This window comes from Castor canadensis, chromosome 10 (assembly GCF_047511655.1).
Source record: "Castor canadensis chromosome 10, mCasCan1.hap1v2, whole genome shotgun sequence".
NCBI lineage: Eukaryota > Metazoa > Chordata > Mammalia > Rodentia > Castoridae > Castor > Castor canadensis.
This window is the reverse complement of record NC_133395.1, coordinates 46,945,791-46,960,785: the sequence shown is the minus strand read 5'-3', so window position 1 is coordinate 46,960,785 and position 14,995 is coordinate 46,945,791. Positions and strand designations below refer to the sequence as shown.

General features: G+C 33.6%; 1 long non-coding RNA gene across 2 annotated transcripts in view; it reads left to right on the top strand.

Annotated features, from left to right (window-relative positions):
- LOC141411593 (uncharacterized) overlaps window positions 1–14,995 on the top strand; it is a 105,083-nt gene that overhangs the window by 26,627 nt on the left and 63,461 nt on the right. Inside the window, exon 1 of one of the 2 annotated variants that reach the window (XR_012436433.1) lies at window positions 11,856–11,973. The exons of the other annotated variant lie outside the window; for it this stretch is intronic. This is a non-coding gene — a long non-coding RNA (uncharacterized lncRNA). Of the gene's footprint in view, window positions 1–11,855; window positions 11,974–14,995 lie in introns of those variants that run through there. 2 annotated transcript variants of the gene reach the window in all.

The window sequence follows — 14,995 nt, the reverse complement described above, 5'->3', positions numbered from 1 at the left end:
CATATAGATTGTAAAAATTTACAGAGTGTTAAAAATAGTTGAAACTTAAAATTAAAATGTTCTGAGATGTTCTTATATACATAGAATGACTCTTAAAAGTAATATACTAATAATGAACAAATTATATTTTGGTGAAATCGTATTTTAGAATGAAAGAAATCAAAGTGGGCACAGATTGAATGCTAGATAATCTGTATCACAATCTACTAAATTCAGAGTCTAAGGGGGAAAACTTTTAGAAAATTTGGATAATTTTTTCTGAAAATTATGAAATCACTGGATAGATGAGAACATGCATGCAGATGAATGTCTCATGTGATTTTTGTGACTCTGATGGAGAAGCAATCATTTTAACATTTTTTGAAGCTTTTGTTTACGTTTTTCCTAATTTCTATGATCACTATTTTTGGTACTAGAAATTGAGTCCAGAACCTTGCACATTCTATGCAAGCACTGTACCTCTTGAGCCACACCCGTAACCCTTTTGTTTTGTATTTTTCCCAGATATGGTCTTGATAACTTTGAACAGACTGACCTTGAATTCAGAATCCTCCTATCACCATCTCTATAGAAGCTGAAATTACAAAGCTGAACTGCCATACCCGCTCAAAATTTTGTTTGTTTGATTGCATTAAGTAGGAAAATAATAATGATCATGGTCACTAAGACAACGTACGCATGCTTGTGTGTGTGCTGTGTACACAATTAGCTATCATAATGCCAACGGTAATTTATGTTCAGCAAAACATATGTGAATTTTCACAGTGAAGTGTTGAAACTTCGATCATGAAAACATCCCACATGATTTTTGAAGAAAATTCTATTTATGAACCCATTAAAATGCTGAATTATTTCTGAAATTATAAGTTAATTTACAGTTTAAATAGAGCATACTCTTTGAAATTAGAATGATTACTTTTGAAAGTAAAGACTACGCATTGAAAAAGTGAAAAGTACACAGACTTCATTGCTTTAATTAAAATAATTCATGTTTGTTTTCAGCCAGGCATGGTGGTACATATCTGTAATCCCAGCACTTGGGAGGCAGAGGTGGGAATATTGTGAGTTCAAGGCCAGTATGGGATTAAAAAAGATACCCTGTCTCAAAAAACACAAAAACCAAACAACAAAAAAATCAACTTCACTTTAAATATACACAAATAGTATGAATCAGAATAAAATAATATTTCAATAGACCATCAAAAGTTATACCACCTAAATTTATTTATGTTAACATTTGGTGTTTATAATTTATCTCTCAATTCACCAGGTTCCTAGCTAATGAATTTAGTCCATGTTTTTAGCATTTGTCTTCTGGCATCCAACTTGAAAGAGCATTTGTCCAGCTATGATTGTGAGTCCAAATGTCTTTCCTAGAAATTTTTAGAATTTAATCAACTTTTTTTGGCATGGGTATTGCGGTGATGAATTCTGAGATCAGTTTAGATGTAATTTTTCTCTCTGTGTGTGATTGACTTTGTGTACTTGGTGTCAGAATTCTTCCTTTATCTTTTTAATGCAATTGGTTAACCCTGATTTAGCTCAATGTTGCTGTGTTAATCAGTTTTTGTGTGTGAGATACGTCATTCTAATCTGCCAAGTCATACCTCCTAAATTTCACATCTGCTTTCCTGCATGCACCTTATTTCTCAGGTATTTTTATGCTTCGTCTGGTGTTGGTATTATCCAGAGACCAAAGCTATATTCATGTTGTATCACTTTTGTCTGTCCTAAATAATTTTCAGCTTTGCACTAGTTGTTTCTATTTGTTCCTCTTTTTTTTTAACCTGTTATGATTATGTTTTTTTTTTTTTTGGTGGCACTGGAATTTGAACTCTGAGCCTTGTGCTTGCTAAGCAGGTGCTCTACCACTTGAGTCATACTCTCGGCCCTTCTTTTGCTTGAGTTACTTTTCAGGTGGGGTCTCCCATTTTTGACCAGGGCTGGCCTTATGCCATGATTCTCTTACTTCTGGCTTCCTGTGTAACTGGAGTTACAGGCCACACGTGTTGGTTGAGCATGAGCTCTTGCTACCTTCATGACCAGGCTGGCCTCAAACCACTATCCTCCTAATCTTTGCCTCACAAATAACTGGAATTACAAGTGTAAACCACCACTCCTGGGCTCAATTATTTTTATTCAACCATATCTTATTCTGTTATTTTTTTTAAGTTAATCAATATATCTGTAGTGGTAATACTTATTTCTATGTTTGTTTCCTTAAACTTTCAGTGTTTTTAAATCTCATTCTGATTTGTTACTTACTTCACTTTCCAGATATTTCTATAATATGTTTTTATGGTTCTATAGTGCTGATTTCTTTTCTTTTTTTTTCCTTTCTGGTGGGACTGGAATTTGAAATCAGGACTTCACACTTGCAAAGCAGGCACTCTATCTCTTGAGCCATACCTCTAGCTCATTTGCTCTAGTTATTTTGGAGATGGGGGGTCTCACTGACTATATGCCCAGGCTGACCTCAAATCATGACCTTTCAATTTCAGCCTCCCAAGTAGCTAGATTATAGAAATGAGCCACCAGCATCTGGCTGCTTTTATTTCTTAGATGACATTTTCTTCTATCCTGAGCTCTTTCTCCTTTGCAAACATTTCACTTGTTTTTCTTTCATTATTCACTCATTGTTTTACATGTTTTTTTGCTTCCAAAATTGCCATATCATTATTTTCAATTTATCTGTCAGACACAAACATCTTTGTTCAACCCTTTTGCTTGTTCTGATGAGATATGAGAGTTGTCCCTTTGATGTTATCTTCTCTAGCATTTGTTTGTCTTTCTCTTTCAGGTTATCATTTTTCTCTTCTTTTTCTGAGTCCTGTGATTTCTGAGGGACAGATGGAGGAGTTATGATGCATCTGGGTTCATTTGAACACTCTTAATTTCACTCCAAATACCTGACTACATTTCTGGTAGCATATCCCACTCCATTCAGACAAAAGGATCTCCCTATCTGGGAAGTGTTCTTAGTCTTTAATGCTCTAGCTTTTACCTGCAGAATGTTTTCCCTCTATAGACTTGATCTTTCTCTTCCTGACCTTTGGAAATGAGAACATCTGGAATAAGTTTTGCTTGGTACTTTGGGTGATGGAGTAGGCATTCATGGCTAAGCCTCTCTTTTCTCTTAGAACAAATATACCAGTGAGAAGTACGGGCTTTGCTCTGCTCCTGAATTCTTTTAACTTTTATAATGGGGCCCTTCATGAATTCTATTCACTTGATCTTTTAAATTACCATTTTATTCAGAAAGTTGGAAGATTAATGAGGATATTGTTTATCTACCTCTTTTCCTGATTCTATTTAAGCAGGGAAGAAGGAAGTGGAAGGAACTGAGCACTACACAAACCTAGACTCTTCTAGTTCTTTTTTTTTTAATTTTATTCATATTTGCATACAATGTTTGGGTCATTTCTCCCTCCTTCCTCCACCCCCTCCCTTACTCCCCGTCCCTCCCCCCCCACCCCCTGGCTACCTGGCAGAAACTGTTTTGCCCTTATCTCTAATTTTGTTGAAGAGAGAGTATAAGCAATAATATTTGTTTTTATATTTCATAATTTAAAAAATAAGGTTATATCTCTTTTAATGAAGCTGATTTATTTTTACTGGATCTTTATTGCATCTTTTTCATGTTAATAATTTGTGAGCTCAGGGGACTCTGAGACACCCTCCCGTGTAATTCCAACTATTACAAAGAATGCACTTACTTAAATAGACAGATGATTATGAAAGTAGTTTGGGTATAATTTCCTAAGCCTTGCTAGCCTGATCATGACATAAGCTTCAGTGAACGAATTATGCCACAGAAATGGAGGTGGGCATTTCCAAAACCTCTGAAAAAGATTATCTTGGAAGTTCCAGGTTCCTTCCTTTACACCAATAAAAACATACTTGATTCCAGAAAGTGAAGGGGCTGATCTGAAAAAGAACTCTTCTGAATGTACATTAGTATTCTTAGATGTTGAAATAAGGTGATGATCAAAGACTGTTAAATTATTGGCAAGTAGTAGCTAGAGAATAAATAACACTTTAATTAGACTCTCCTGGAAAGCTTAACTGTGCCAGACTCACTAAGGAATCCTATTACCCAAAAGGTAACTTATTAATGTTAATTATGATTTATTTTTACTTATCAGCAGGAACTCTAATAACAACAGAGGAACACTAAGCAAATAGGACACAGGAAGGGGAGCATAACAAATAGAATTATGGTCACCTTTGTTTGACCTCCTAAATTGGTTGCCATCCTTCTGGGCTCCTGGTTTTATCATTAGTGTTGGGAAATACAAAGATATGGTACCTGAGTTTCTAAAAGAGCTGTGCCTCCTATTAATTTTCCAAGGTAATTTAGAATAAGAAGCATGTGAAGACAATGCAGGGTTTAAAAGTTTCAGTATGTAATATGGAAAATTTAGCAGGAAAAAATCACTAATAATTTTACTGAGAATTTCCAGAATGTGAAGGTAAAGAAAATAAAGATAATCTGAGTAATTTAATCACAGTAATCACTAAGCAAGCTAGTTAGCAATCACGGTGATATAAAAGCATATAAAGGTCAAAATTGCTTTTTTGTTCAACCTTTGCTGTTTGAAGTGTGAATGTGTCCTGGTGGGAGGATAAATGGCTGAGTATTAATCATCCTTGCCTGTCTGGCATCATTTCCTGGCTTTCTTGGCTGAGGCTGTGACACTGGTTAGCTTGTACTCTGGAGTGGCAGATGCCCATCCTGAAGAATTACCCATGCATCCCTTTCCCTGCTTAAGGGAAAGTTATACTTTTCCAAGTTCATTTCTAGCAAAGCCCACTGACTAATGCCTTGTGTTTCCATGTCATTCATCAATCTTCCTCCTGACACCATGGACTGTTTCTGTATTGTTTATTATTCTCATTCTTGGACAGAGTTGCCCCAAGCAAAATCTAGCCAAATACTTAATAACACTTCCAACTAGTTCCTTAGGATCCTATTGTTTATATGAAGGTATTGATTATGCCTATTACTATAGCACAGTATCTTACAAATAGTAGGCAATCTAAAACAGAGTTTTGTAGAGAACAATAAGAGAAATTGGTATAGCCATGTATGGTCATTTTTATATAAAATAAAAGAAAACTTAAAAACAAAATCTATATTGCATGGTGTTCTAAAAATTAAAAGAAGTTTGTGAGTAAAAAAGGATCTTTGAATTCAAAAACAGTACTTAAAAAAAAAGAAATTTCTTATACTTCCAATTGTGTTTTAGGAACTAAGGAAAAAGGAGTATTGCTTAATCTGGTAATATTTCCAAAAGAGGTAGAACTTAAAAAATTCTTCTGAATCACCACCTCTGTCATGTGGTCTTATTTTAGCTTCTGCTTTGGAATGCATGTTTTTTAAAATAAATCAAATCAAAGTGAAGAGACTACCTTTAGTGCAATGACCACAAACCCATTTAAATTTTTCTTAATTTAAATAGTACCACTGAAATAAAGTTTATTTGCCAAAATGAAATAACTTCTTGGGAGTATTTTCAAAGTCCAGATAATCAATGACAATAACAATTTTACTTTTTTAATTTAGAAGAGCAATATTTCTTTATCTAAAGCAGTTGTTTAAAAATAATTAAGGTTTGATTTTATGCCTATATTAGTCAAGGTTTTCTAGAAAAGGAAAGATAAAAGAATACACATATAGTTTTGAAAGGGAATTTATTAGACAGTCTTACAAGATCAGAGGCTGAATATTCATAAAAATCCATCTGTAAGCTGGAGAGCCAGAAAAACCATGAGTTTCTAAGTCCAAGAAGCTGGAAGTCTCAGAATAAAAGTGACAAATGATGTCATTTCAGTCCTAGGTTGAAGGCCTGGAAGATCTATGGAGTATCATTGGTGTCAGTCCATGTTGGAAGGCCAAAGAAGATAGAGTCTAATGTCGATGGGTGATGGTAACAGCAAAGGAGCCACCACTTAGGGAGAATCAAGCTTGCACCCTCTGGTTGGCTTCCTCCTTTTCTTCAGTTTGTCTTCCATCTGGGCCCCAGCCTATTGAATGGTGCCATGAAGTGGGTAGGTCTTTCCCCATCAGTTGTTGTCCAACATGACAATCATCTCTGGAAATGCCCACACAGACACAACCAGCAGTATCTCATTTAATGAAAGTTGACAATCAAGATTAACTATCACAATGCCTTAGTTGGGGAGAGTACCAAAAGTGATATTAGAAAAGAAGGCATCCAGTCAAAGTGAAAACAATGCTCCTGAAACTACAATAGCAGAATGTGACTTTTATAAGTAATATCCAAGAAATAGATACAAAGGAATATGATGTGTATTCATATTTGTGAGGTATTTTCCTCACCATCATCTGTGTTGTATTCCTCATAAATAGCAAAAAATATTTGTGAATGCCTATAGTTTCTATGAAATGAAACTATTAGTTCCCTATTTAATCCACCATGAAAGACTATATGCATATATAGGCACAGAGAAGCATGCGAATATATAATTGGTTGCAGAAAATGCATATAGAAGATTACATTCAATTAAGTACTGAGGAAAAGTATTTCACTAGATTCCTATCCGTGATTTTCTATAATATCTTGATTGCTTTGAACTCCATTGTTATATGACCTAGCCTACTCAGGTCTTTTCTGATTTTTCTCTTTAAGGAATATTGTGGCTTTGCTGATCCTGAAGTAGACTAAACTTCAAATTGAATGCTAATATAATGCTGATGGTTTCAGATTAAAATCTTTTATTTCTAATCTACTGTGGTGCATAAAATTAGGCTTCTTCATTTTGCAGAGTATTAAGTCAAATTATTTTTTGAAGAATATAAACGTAGGTTCATGGCAATGTTTTCCCTCAGAAATACCTTATGAATTATATAATAATATGGGTAGTGCATTAAATTCTAATTGTTGTTGTATCAAATTACTACAAACATGGAGGCTTAAAACAACACAAACTAATTTTCTTATGGTTCTGAATGTAAGAAGTCCAAAACATCAGGGAGATAAAATTCAGTATCAGCAAATTAGTAATCCTTTTGAAAGATCTGGTCACTTTATACTGAGTAAATCTGCCAGATCCCCCATGTGATCAAATATATCATCATTATTAATGAGATATTTTATTTATTTTCCAATATGATGCTCTGAGAAAGGCACTGTGACCAAAAATAATAACCTTTCACAATCATGGGGAAATACCAGCAAATCATAGTCAACTGATTATCTATACAATAGTTTACAAATGCTCTTTGGAAGAGTGAAGAAGTATATTGAGAAGCCACAATAGGTAAATACATTGTAGAATACTGAATTGGATCCTGGATCAGGAAACAGAAAGTAGAGAAACAACTGTAATTGCAACTTCAAATAGATATTGTCTGTAGTTTAATAAATAAGTTTTATGTTGGAGCTGTAAGAGTGACTGAAGTGGTAAAGCACCTGCCTAGAAAGCATGAAGCTCTGAGTTCAAACCCCAGTATCACCAAAAAAAAGTATTATATCAGCATCAATTATTCATTATTAATTATTTATCATTATGTTAAATGTTATCATGAGGGAAGACGGAATGAAACTGGGAACTCTCTTGTACAATGTTTGCAACTTTTGTGTAAGTTGAAGCTCATCTTAAAGTATAGCCTTGGCTAGTCGCGGTCTCTTGTGCTTCCAAATGAACTTTAGAGGTAGATTTTTCAATCTCTGTGATGTAAGTCATTGGGATTTTGATGGGAATTGCATTAAACATGTAGATTGCTTTCAGTAGGATAACCATTTTTACTATGTTGATTCTACTGATCCATGAGCGTGGGAGATCTTTCCATCTTCTGTAGTCTTCCTCGATCTCTTTCTTCAGGAGTTTGTAATTTTTGTTGTAGAGGTCATTCACATCTTTTGTTAAGCTCACTCCTAGGTATTTGATTTTTTTGAGGCTATTGTGAATGGAATTGTTTCCATATATTCCTTCTCAGTTTGTTTGTTGTTGGTGTGTAGAAAAGCTAATGATTTTTGTAGGTTGATTTTGTATCCTGCCACCTTACTATAGCTGTTTATGGTGTCTAAGAGTTTTGGGGTAGAGTTTTTTGGGTCTTTAAGATATAGGATCATATCATCTGCAAATAAGGATATTTTGACAGATTCTTTACCTATTTGTATTCCTTTTATTTCTTCTTCTTGCTTAATTGCTTTGGCTAGGAATTCCAGTACTATGTTGAATAGGAGTGGAGATAGTGGGCACCCTTGTCTCGTTCCTGATTTTAGGGGGAATGGTTTCAGTTTTTCACCATTAACTATGATGTTGGCTGTATAAGGCTATTTTTAAATACCCACTTAAATACTACTAAGATATCAAAAGCAGGCTAAGTTAAGCTTATACAATTTTTCATTTTCTATGGTTATTATATGGATGTACTCAGTGTTTATTTCTTTTTTTGGATGATTTCCATACCACAACACTCTATTAAGTTGCACTTTGTGACCTAGAATAAGATCAATATGTTGAGAAATATTTTATTTCTCTTGTGTATTTACTTAGACATTAAATTAACTTTTGCAGTGGTAAGATGATTAATGCCTTGCTCTTTGAACCAACAGGCCACCCATAGGTGTGTTTCATATTGAGAACAAAACATTACTAAAAATTAATAAATTTTAGTACTAAATTTATGAATATTAGTGTCAGTGTTAAACATTCTACCACATAAAGAATTGCATTTAAACAGCAGCCACCCTGTGTTAATCTTCTTGTTTAGTAGTATCATTGCTATCTCTACATTACTCTTCTAGAATCCACTGTGCCTGCAACCTGGGAGTACAGTATAATAAACAATTGTACATCATTTCATTCTGGAAATTTTTTCTGGCATAGTCACACAAGAGGACTTTTCTTTAGTCTGTTAGCTAAAGAAATTATTTGGTTTTCTTTCTTTGCTATTCCTAGTTTCAGAGAATAGCTAAGAGAGATATTGTATTTTCCTCATGAGTTCTTCACTCTTCTTGATAGAAAAAACTGGAAGAAATAATGAAGATTTCTTTTTAAAATTATCAATTTTCTTTTACCTATCTCTCCTGTAAAACTAAACTTGGGTCACTAAGAGTTTTCATACGCAAAGTTTATGCATAAACTTTCTGTGCTTGCTTTCTCTTAATATTGTTTAGCTAGCTTTTTACTTTACAGTCAAACCAAGTCCTGATTCAAGATAACATAAATTGTAAATTAAGCTCATTAGAACATATTTTTATTGTTGTGGTACTGGGATTTGAACTCAGGGTCTTCTGCTTGGTAAATAGGCACTCTACCACTTGTTGGTAGACTAACTAGAGTCTTTTGTTGCTTTAGCTATTTTTCAGGTAGAGTCTCCAGATTTTTTACAGGGCCAGCCTGGACCACAATCCTCCTACTTATACCTCTTCTGTAGTTAGGATTTTGGGCATACACCACTATAACCAGATTAGAACACAACTTTTAAACCACATTTAGACTGAGAATAACAATTTTTAAAATAAAGTAGTCTTGAAAATCATAATTTTTCTGGGCCTTTAGTTCCTTCCTTAAAAAGTAGCTAATAATCTCAATAAATTACCAGAGTTCTTTGAAGAACTCTGCAAGAGATGTGACATGTATTATCACTAACTAATGAGGAGTAACTTGACCCTTCTTAAAATTTAATGCCACTTGTGACACATTCATGACTCTTTGAGGACTCCTGACATTGCTAAATATGAGAAGGGAGTTAAGGATGATGGATTTAAATTTCAGGAGTTTTAACTATATCCTCAAGAAGCAGGTCAAGGTGATAGAAAAGAAAAGAATATTCTAGATCTTCTCTTTTCTCCAATGACTCCTTATGTGGCCTCAGACCTAGGAAGGATGAGTAGAATTCACTTTCTGGGGAGCCAAATTTACTTCTGTAATTTCTTTTCATCCTCTGTGTTGTTTTCTTTTAATACTTCAAGATAAAAGGATAAATGCTATCATAATAAAAGTAAGGTTTGAAAAGATGAAGTAGTAACTAAAAAATAAGTACAAGAGTGGAAATCAGGGTGAGTACTCACTTCAACAATGTGGCCAAATATAACTTAAGTCAGTTATATCAGTCATTCTGCATGATATATATATATTTTTAATTTATAGAGCATCTCTTTCAAAAGCAGAAAGAAGTGACTAGGGCAGTAGAATAACTGGAGATATCAGAGATTTGGCAACCACATTACTCTGAAGACAAGGGTATGCATGGCCCTGAGGGTCACAGGAACTCTAAGATAATCTAGTAATTGTCCTGGTTTTCCTGATACTCTCTTGATCTGGGATAGGAAGGAACAGAGTAAAACTCCTTGAACTGCTCTCAAGTACAGATCTGGAGATCTTCCCCAACTAGTAAACTAACTAATATCATGTTATCTATATATTATTTATCTGTCTAAATCTATCTATATTATATATATCTATATATTGTCTATGTCTATTAAATGTCTGTTATAGCATAAAACCTAAGCATATTATAATGTCAACTAATTATATTACAAATATGATTATATTAGTAATAGTCAATTTTATACCTTAAATATTAATAATCAATTGTGTTAATATTTGGAACATAAAATTCATGTTGGTGGAATGTCCCTTGCCATTTGTCACTGCTCTTACATAATAATGTGTTGTTGACACATTGCAGCCCTGTGTCCTATGTCACAAAAGTTTCTAGAATGAATTCTGACTCTAATTTACAATGACTTGTTTACACTAGTTTCATTGGTAATATAAGCAATCTGCCTATGAGATAAAATACGAAGTATGATACATTATTATTTCTATACCCTATTTAAGTCCAGTAAGTTATTATTAATGTGAACAACTTATCTCCATCTTGCTTTAAGCTCCTGAATTTTTATTGTCTGAATTTTTCTGTGGTAAAGAAGCAGTTTTGTAGCTCAGCAAAGTTTTAGAACTTTTTATAAATAGGCTCTGAAAGGCAGTTAGAAGAAGCTTTAAGACACCAACCGAGTGATCCAGCACTTGTTATTTTTCTTCTCAGTTTCTGTGTCTCTGGAACAAGGGCTTTTTCTTAGTGTCTACTCAGTAATATGCAAAAAAAAAAAAAAAAAGAAGCTTTTTAAAGTGGGAGAAGAAACAGAAAAGCTAAGCTTATGCTTTACAAAGAGATCTCAGCAAGTTAGGTAGGGATATATTATTAATCATCTCTTGTTGATAGCACAGGATCAGGTTTATTGATATTCATCATGCTTGTTGATAAAAATAAAAGAGGGTGGAGGAGATTGAATAATTAAAGTTGCCTTACAATCGTTCCCTGTCTTTTCATTTTGCTCGGAAGTTTTAGTACAGTACATGTCTGTTTCAGTAATTGTGCTATGAGGACATCTAAGGAGGACTGGTTAGTCTGTTTGTCTCTGCAAAGCCTCATAGCAAATACCATGGATGTAATCAGCTCTCTAATAACTGTTCAAGATAGCCTCTGACTACTGAACACACATTAGGGGAATGATGTATAATTTACACTTTGATATAGAAAAAAAATGAAGGCAATTTGGCCTACTGGGTGTTTCTCGTTAAATAACCAGAGCTTCAATAGCTGTTATTTCCTAATTTAGTAAGGAAAGTCTTTGTTTAGCATATATTCTGTCTCTAAACATTCCATCTTAGCAATGGTACTAAAAGAAATCTGTACTGAGCATTTTATTTTTCTATATTTTGTCACTTGCTGCATTTTCAAAATGTAGACAAACTCTGAGAACAGATTCACTCTTCATTACCAAGCAGCTTAATTCAATTAAATTACCTCCCTACAGATTTCGTGACCCGGGGCAGAGCTGGCTATATAACTGGTAGCATGTGAGCAAGGGACAAAGAGGAGACCTGATCAAGCATTATTAAGTTTTTTAAGATGGCAACAGCAAAACATTAAGCCAAACATGGACTGCTCTGTGCCTGCACAGGTCACGTGCTCCCAAAAGCCCTGCAGATGTAAGTTTTCATTGTAATATTCTTTGTAGTGTGCCTGATGACATTTCTCTTTGTGCATTAACCAATGCTTGAAAAGACCCAAACCGTGCCATTGTTTTATAATTTTATGGAGGCATTTTGAAGTTAACTAAAGTGCACATATCTAATGTGTAAAAGTTGGCAGTTTTTGGCACATACATCCACCCAAAAAACTATTGTCACAATAAAAGTGACATATATTTTTATCATCCTAAAATGTTTCCTTATGACTTTTGTAATCTATTCTTCTCTCTGTCTACCCTGTCCCAGGTAATCATTGATAAGGTGCCATTGAAGATTACTTTGAATTTTCTAGAAGCTCAGAATATGTACATTTACCTGGTTTTTTTATTCAGCATAATGTAGTTTGTTCTTTATTCATATTGCAACATGTTTGTTCCTTTTTATTGCTTATTAGTATTCCCTTCCATAAATTGTTTATCCTGTGGGAAGGATATGAATGGCTTGGTTATATAGTAATTGCATGTTTAAATGTTGATGAAATTGCCTAATTATTTCCAAAGTTATAATTTTACCTTTTTACCAGCAATATGTGAAGGCTCTAGTATTTCTATTTACTCAAAAATACTTACGCAGTCAGAGGGGACCAACTCAGACAATATTTATTTCTCTTCTATTATTATCTTGAACACATTGGGAAAGAATTTTTAATAGAATTTTGATTTTTATTCACAAAATTGTATTGTGAAAACTTTCAAACAGACACAAAAGTTGAAAAATTGTAGTGAAAAGTTATATGCTTTCCACTTAAATTTAATAGCTATTATTTTAGTACATTTGCTTTATCAGATATTTATACATATGTCCTTCCCTCTGTTCGGTCATCCCCTAATTGTAAAGGATTAAGAAATACACACACACAGTGAAGAATAATAGATCTCAGGTACAAATTGCTACCCCATAAAAACTTATTTTATGAATGCTCACATATATTTGATATTTCTTAGTTCAATTAATAATGTTAAACCTTAAAAGTAATTGGAGAGCCCATGGTTCTTCACATAATATTGGACACAATGATAAGGGAGTTTTGTCTTTGTGACAATAGAAATAAAACTGGGGTGGGGAGAGTGTGAAATTTTCTGACAAAAGCTTTAATTTTAAAGAAAATGGTGGAGGAGAAGGAAGACAACACTGGTTAAGAAATTCAGGATGTCCCAAATCAGAAGAAGGAACAGGCCCTTTTACCAGTTTGTTGAAGTGGCTCAAGACTCAGTAATTTTCCAGTGGTCATGAGAATGGTGTTTTAAAGAAATTCCTTCCTCTTCCCTGAAGATAGTTCTTTCTTTCTTTCTTTTTTTTTTTTTTTGATAAGATGCAGATCAGTGACCAGTTTGTCTTTGGTGCAGTCATACTGCACTTGGTGAGTTTTGTCCTTACAATAAGATTAGGGGAAGGGGATAAGGGATAAATTATGGACACAGTCCATACAGTGTGGCAGGACAGGGACTTTACTTTTACTTTTAGTAGGTAATAGGTATTGATTTAGTCCAGAGAATATTTGTCTCTCCTCTCCATGAGGGCCCTCATACTACCTCAAACATCTTCCTTTTCTTTACTATACAAATGACAAGATTAAGGCAAATTAAATGATTTTCTCACAATAATCAGAAAGTTAAGAAGTAAACCAGATTATATATATATATATATATATATATATATATATATATATATATCAAGGTTCTGTCCACAAATCCACATTTTCTCATAAATTTAGTAAAGATTCATATTTTGAATGAATAAAATGTGCTGTTACTACAGAATTACAAAGAATTGCTCTACAGTTCTTTTATGATGATACAAATCTCCATGACAATCACATAAATCATGTCCTTAAAATAAGAAGGTGCCTTAGTATAATCTGGATTCCTGTGGAATCCTAGTATCCATTTAAAATCTGACTCTAAATTAGGGAACTTTAAATAATGTTTAATATAATTCAGTTATTTTTACTAATTTTATGTATTTGGAAAGAAACATCCAGTTTTAAATGATTCATGTTTCTTGTTGCCCTTCTGTCCTCTCTTACCCAACTTCGGGCATATATCTTAACTTCATGTCAGCACTTCCATCAGCGGAATTTTGAGATGAAGAAAGAGGAAATGAAATTTAGAGAAGTTCAATTTTATTTGTTAATAAGGGAGAGGTTGAAAGTACTGGCTAAAATTGGATTTTTAAACTATCAGTGGATGTAATTTATTCCATCCTGCCCATTCCTTATTCGACTTCCCTTCATTGCAGGTAATTGAGAATTAGTCACATGTATTATTTTTAGCACTCCTTGATTTTGTCTGCAAATGGAAAAGAAACTATAAAAATAGGTAAAGAAAAACTGTTGAATCCTTAGAACATTTTTTTCTAAATTTGAATTCCTCCTGTAGCTAGGAAGGAACATGGAAACATGTTCCTTTTCCAACATGGAAAAAGTGTTGTTTTTACATAAAAATTAGGTGGTTTTGTTTGAATTGGTTAATCAGTTTTTATTTAGATAAAAAAGATTGAGCTGACTCACTGCAAAGAGCTACTTGCCACACATCCCAAATTAAGTGTGTTGTTTCTAAGAAGAATATGGGGTTAATACATTTCATTTTTTTACTACCAATTCTTGATTTTAAGAAAGTGATTTTTGAAGCACTGGAACACTTATTTTTTCCCCCAAGCCCTGGAATTTTGCCCATTAACACAAAATGTATTTTTTCAGGAAGAATGTTCGAGATACATTTAAAAATGTGATTTTAACAAAAAGGGAAATAGCTGTATTCTTAAGTGTTCTCAAACTGACAAAGCAGAGCTTCTAAAGCTAATTTTGTAAGGATTTAAATTCATGTACAGCTGCTAATTTGAAGGGCATTTGAAGTTTGAATTATAATGCATCAGTCATCCTTGAAAACCCAGGCAATTAATATACACAAATACAAAATTCCCTAAACAATATTTTTGTCCACAGTTCATTTGTATATGCTTATAAGAATTACTTATGCTG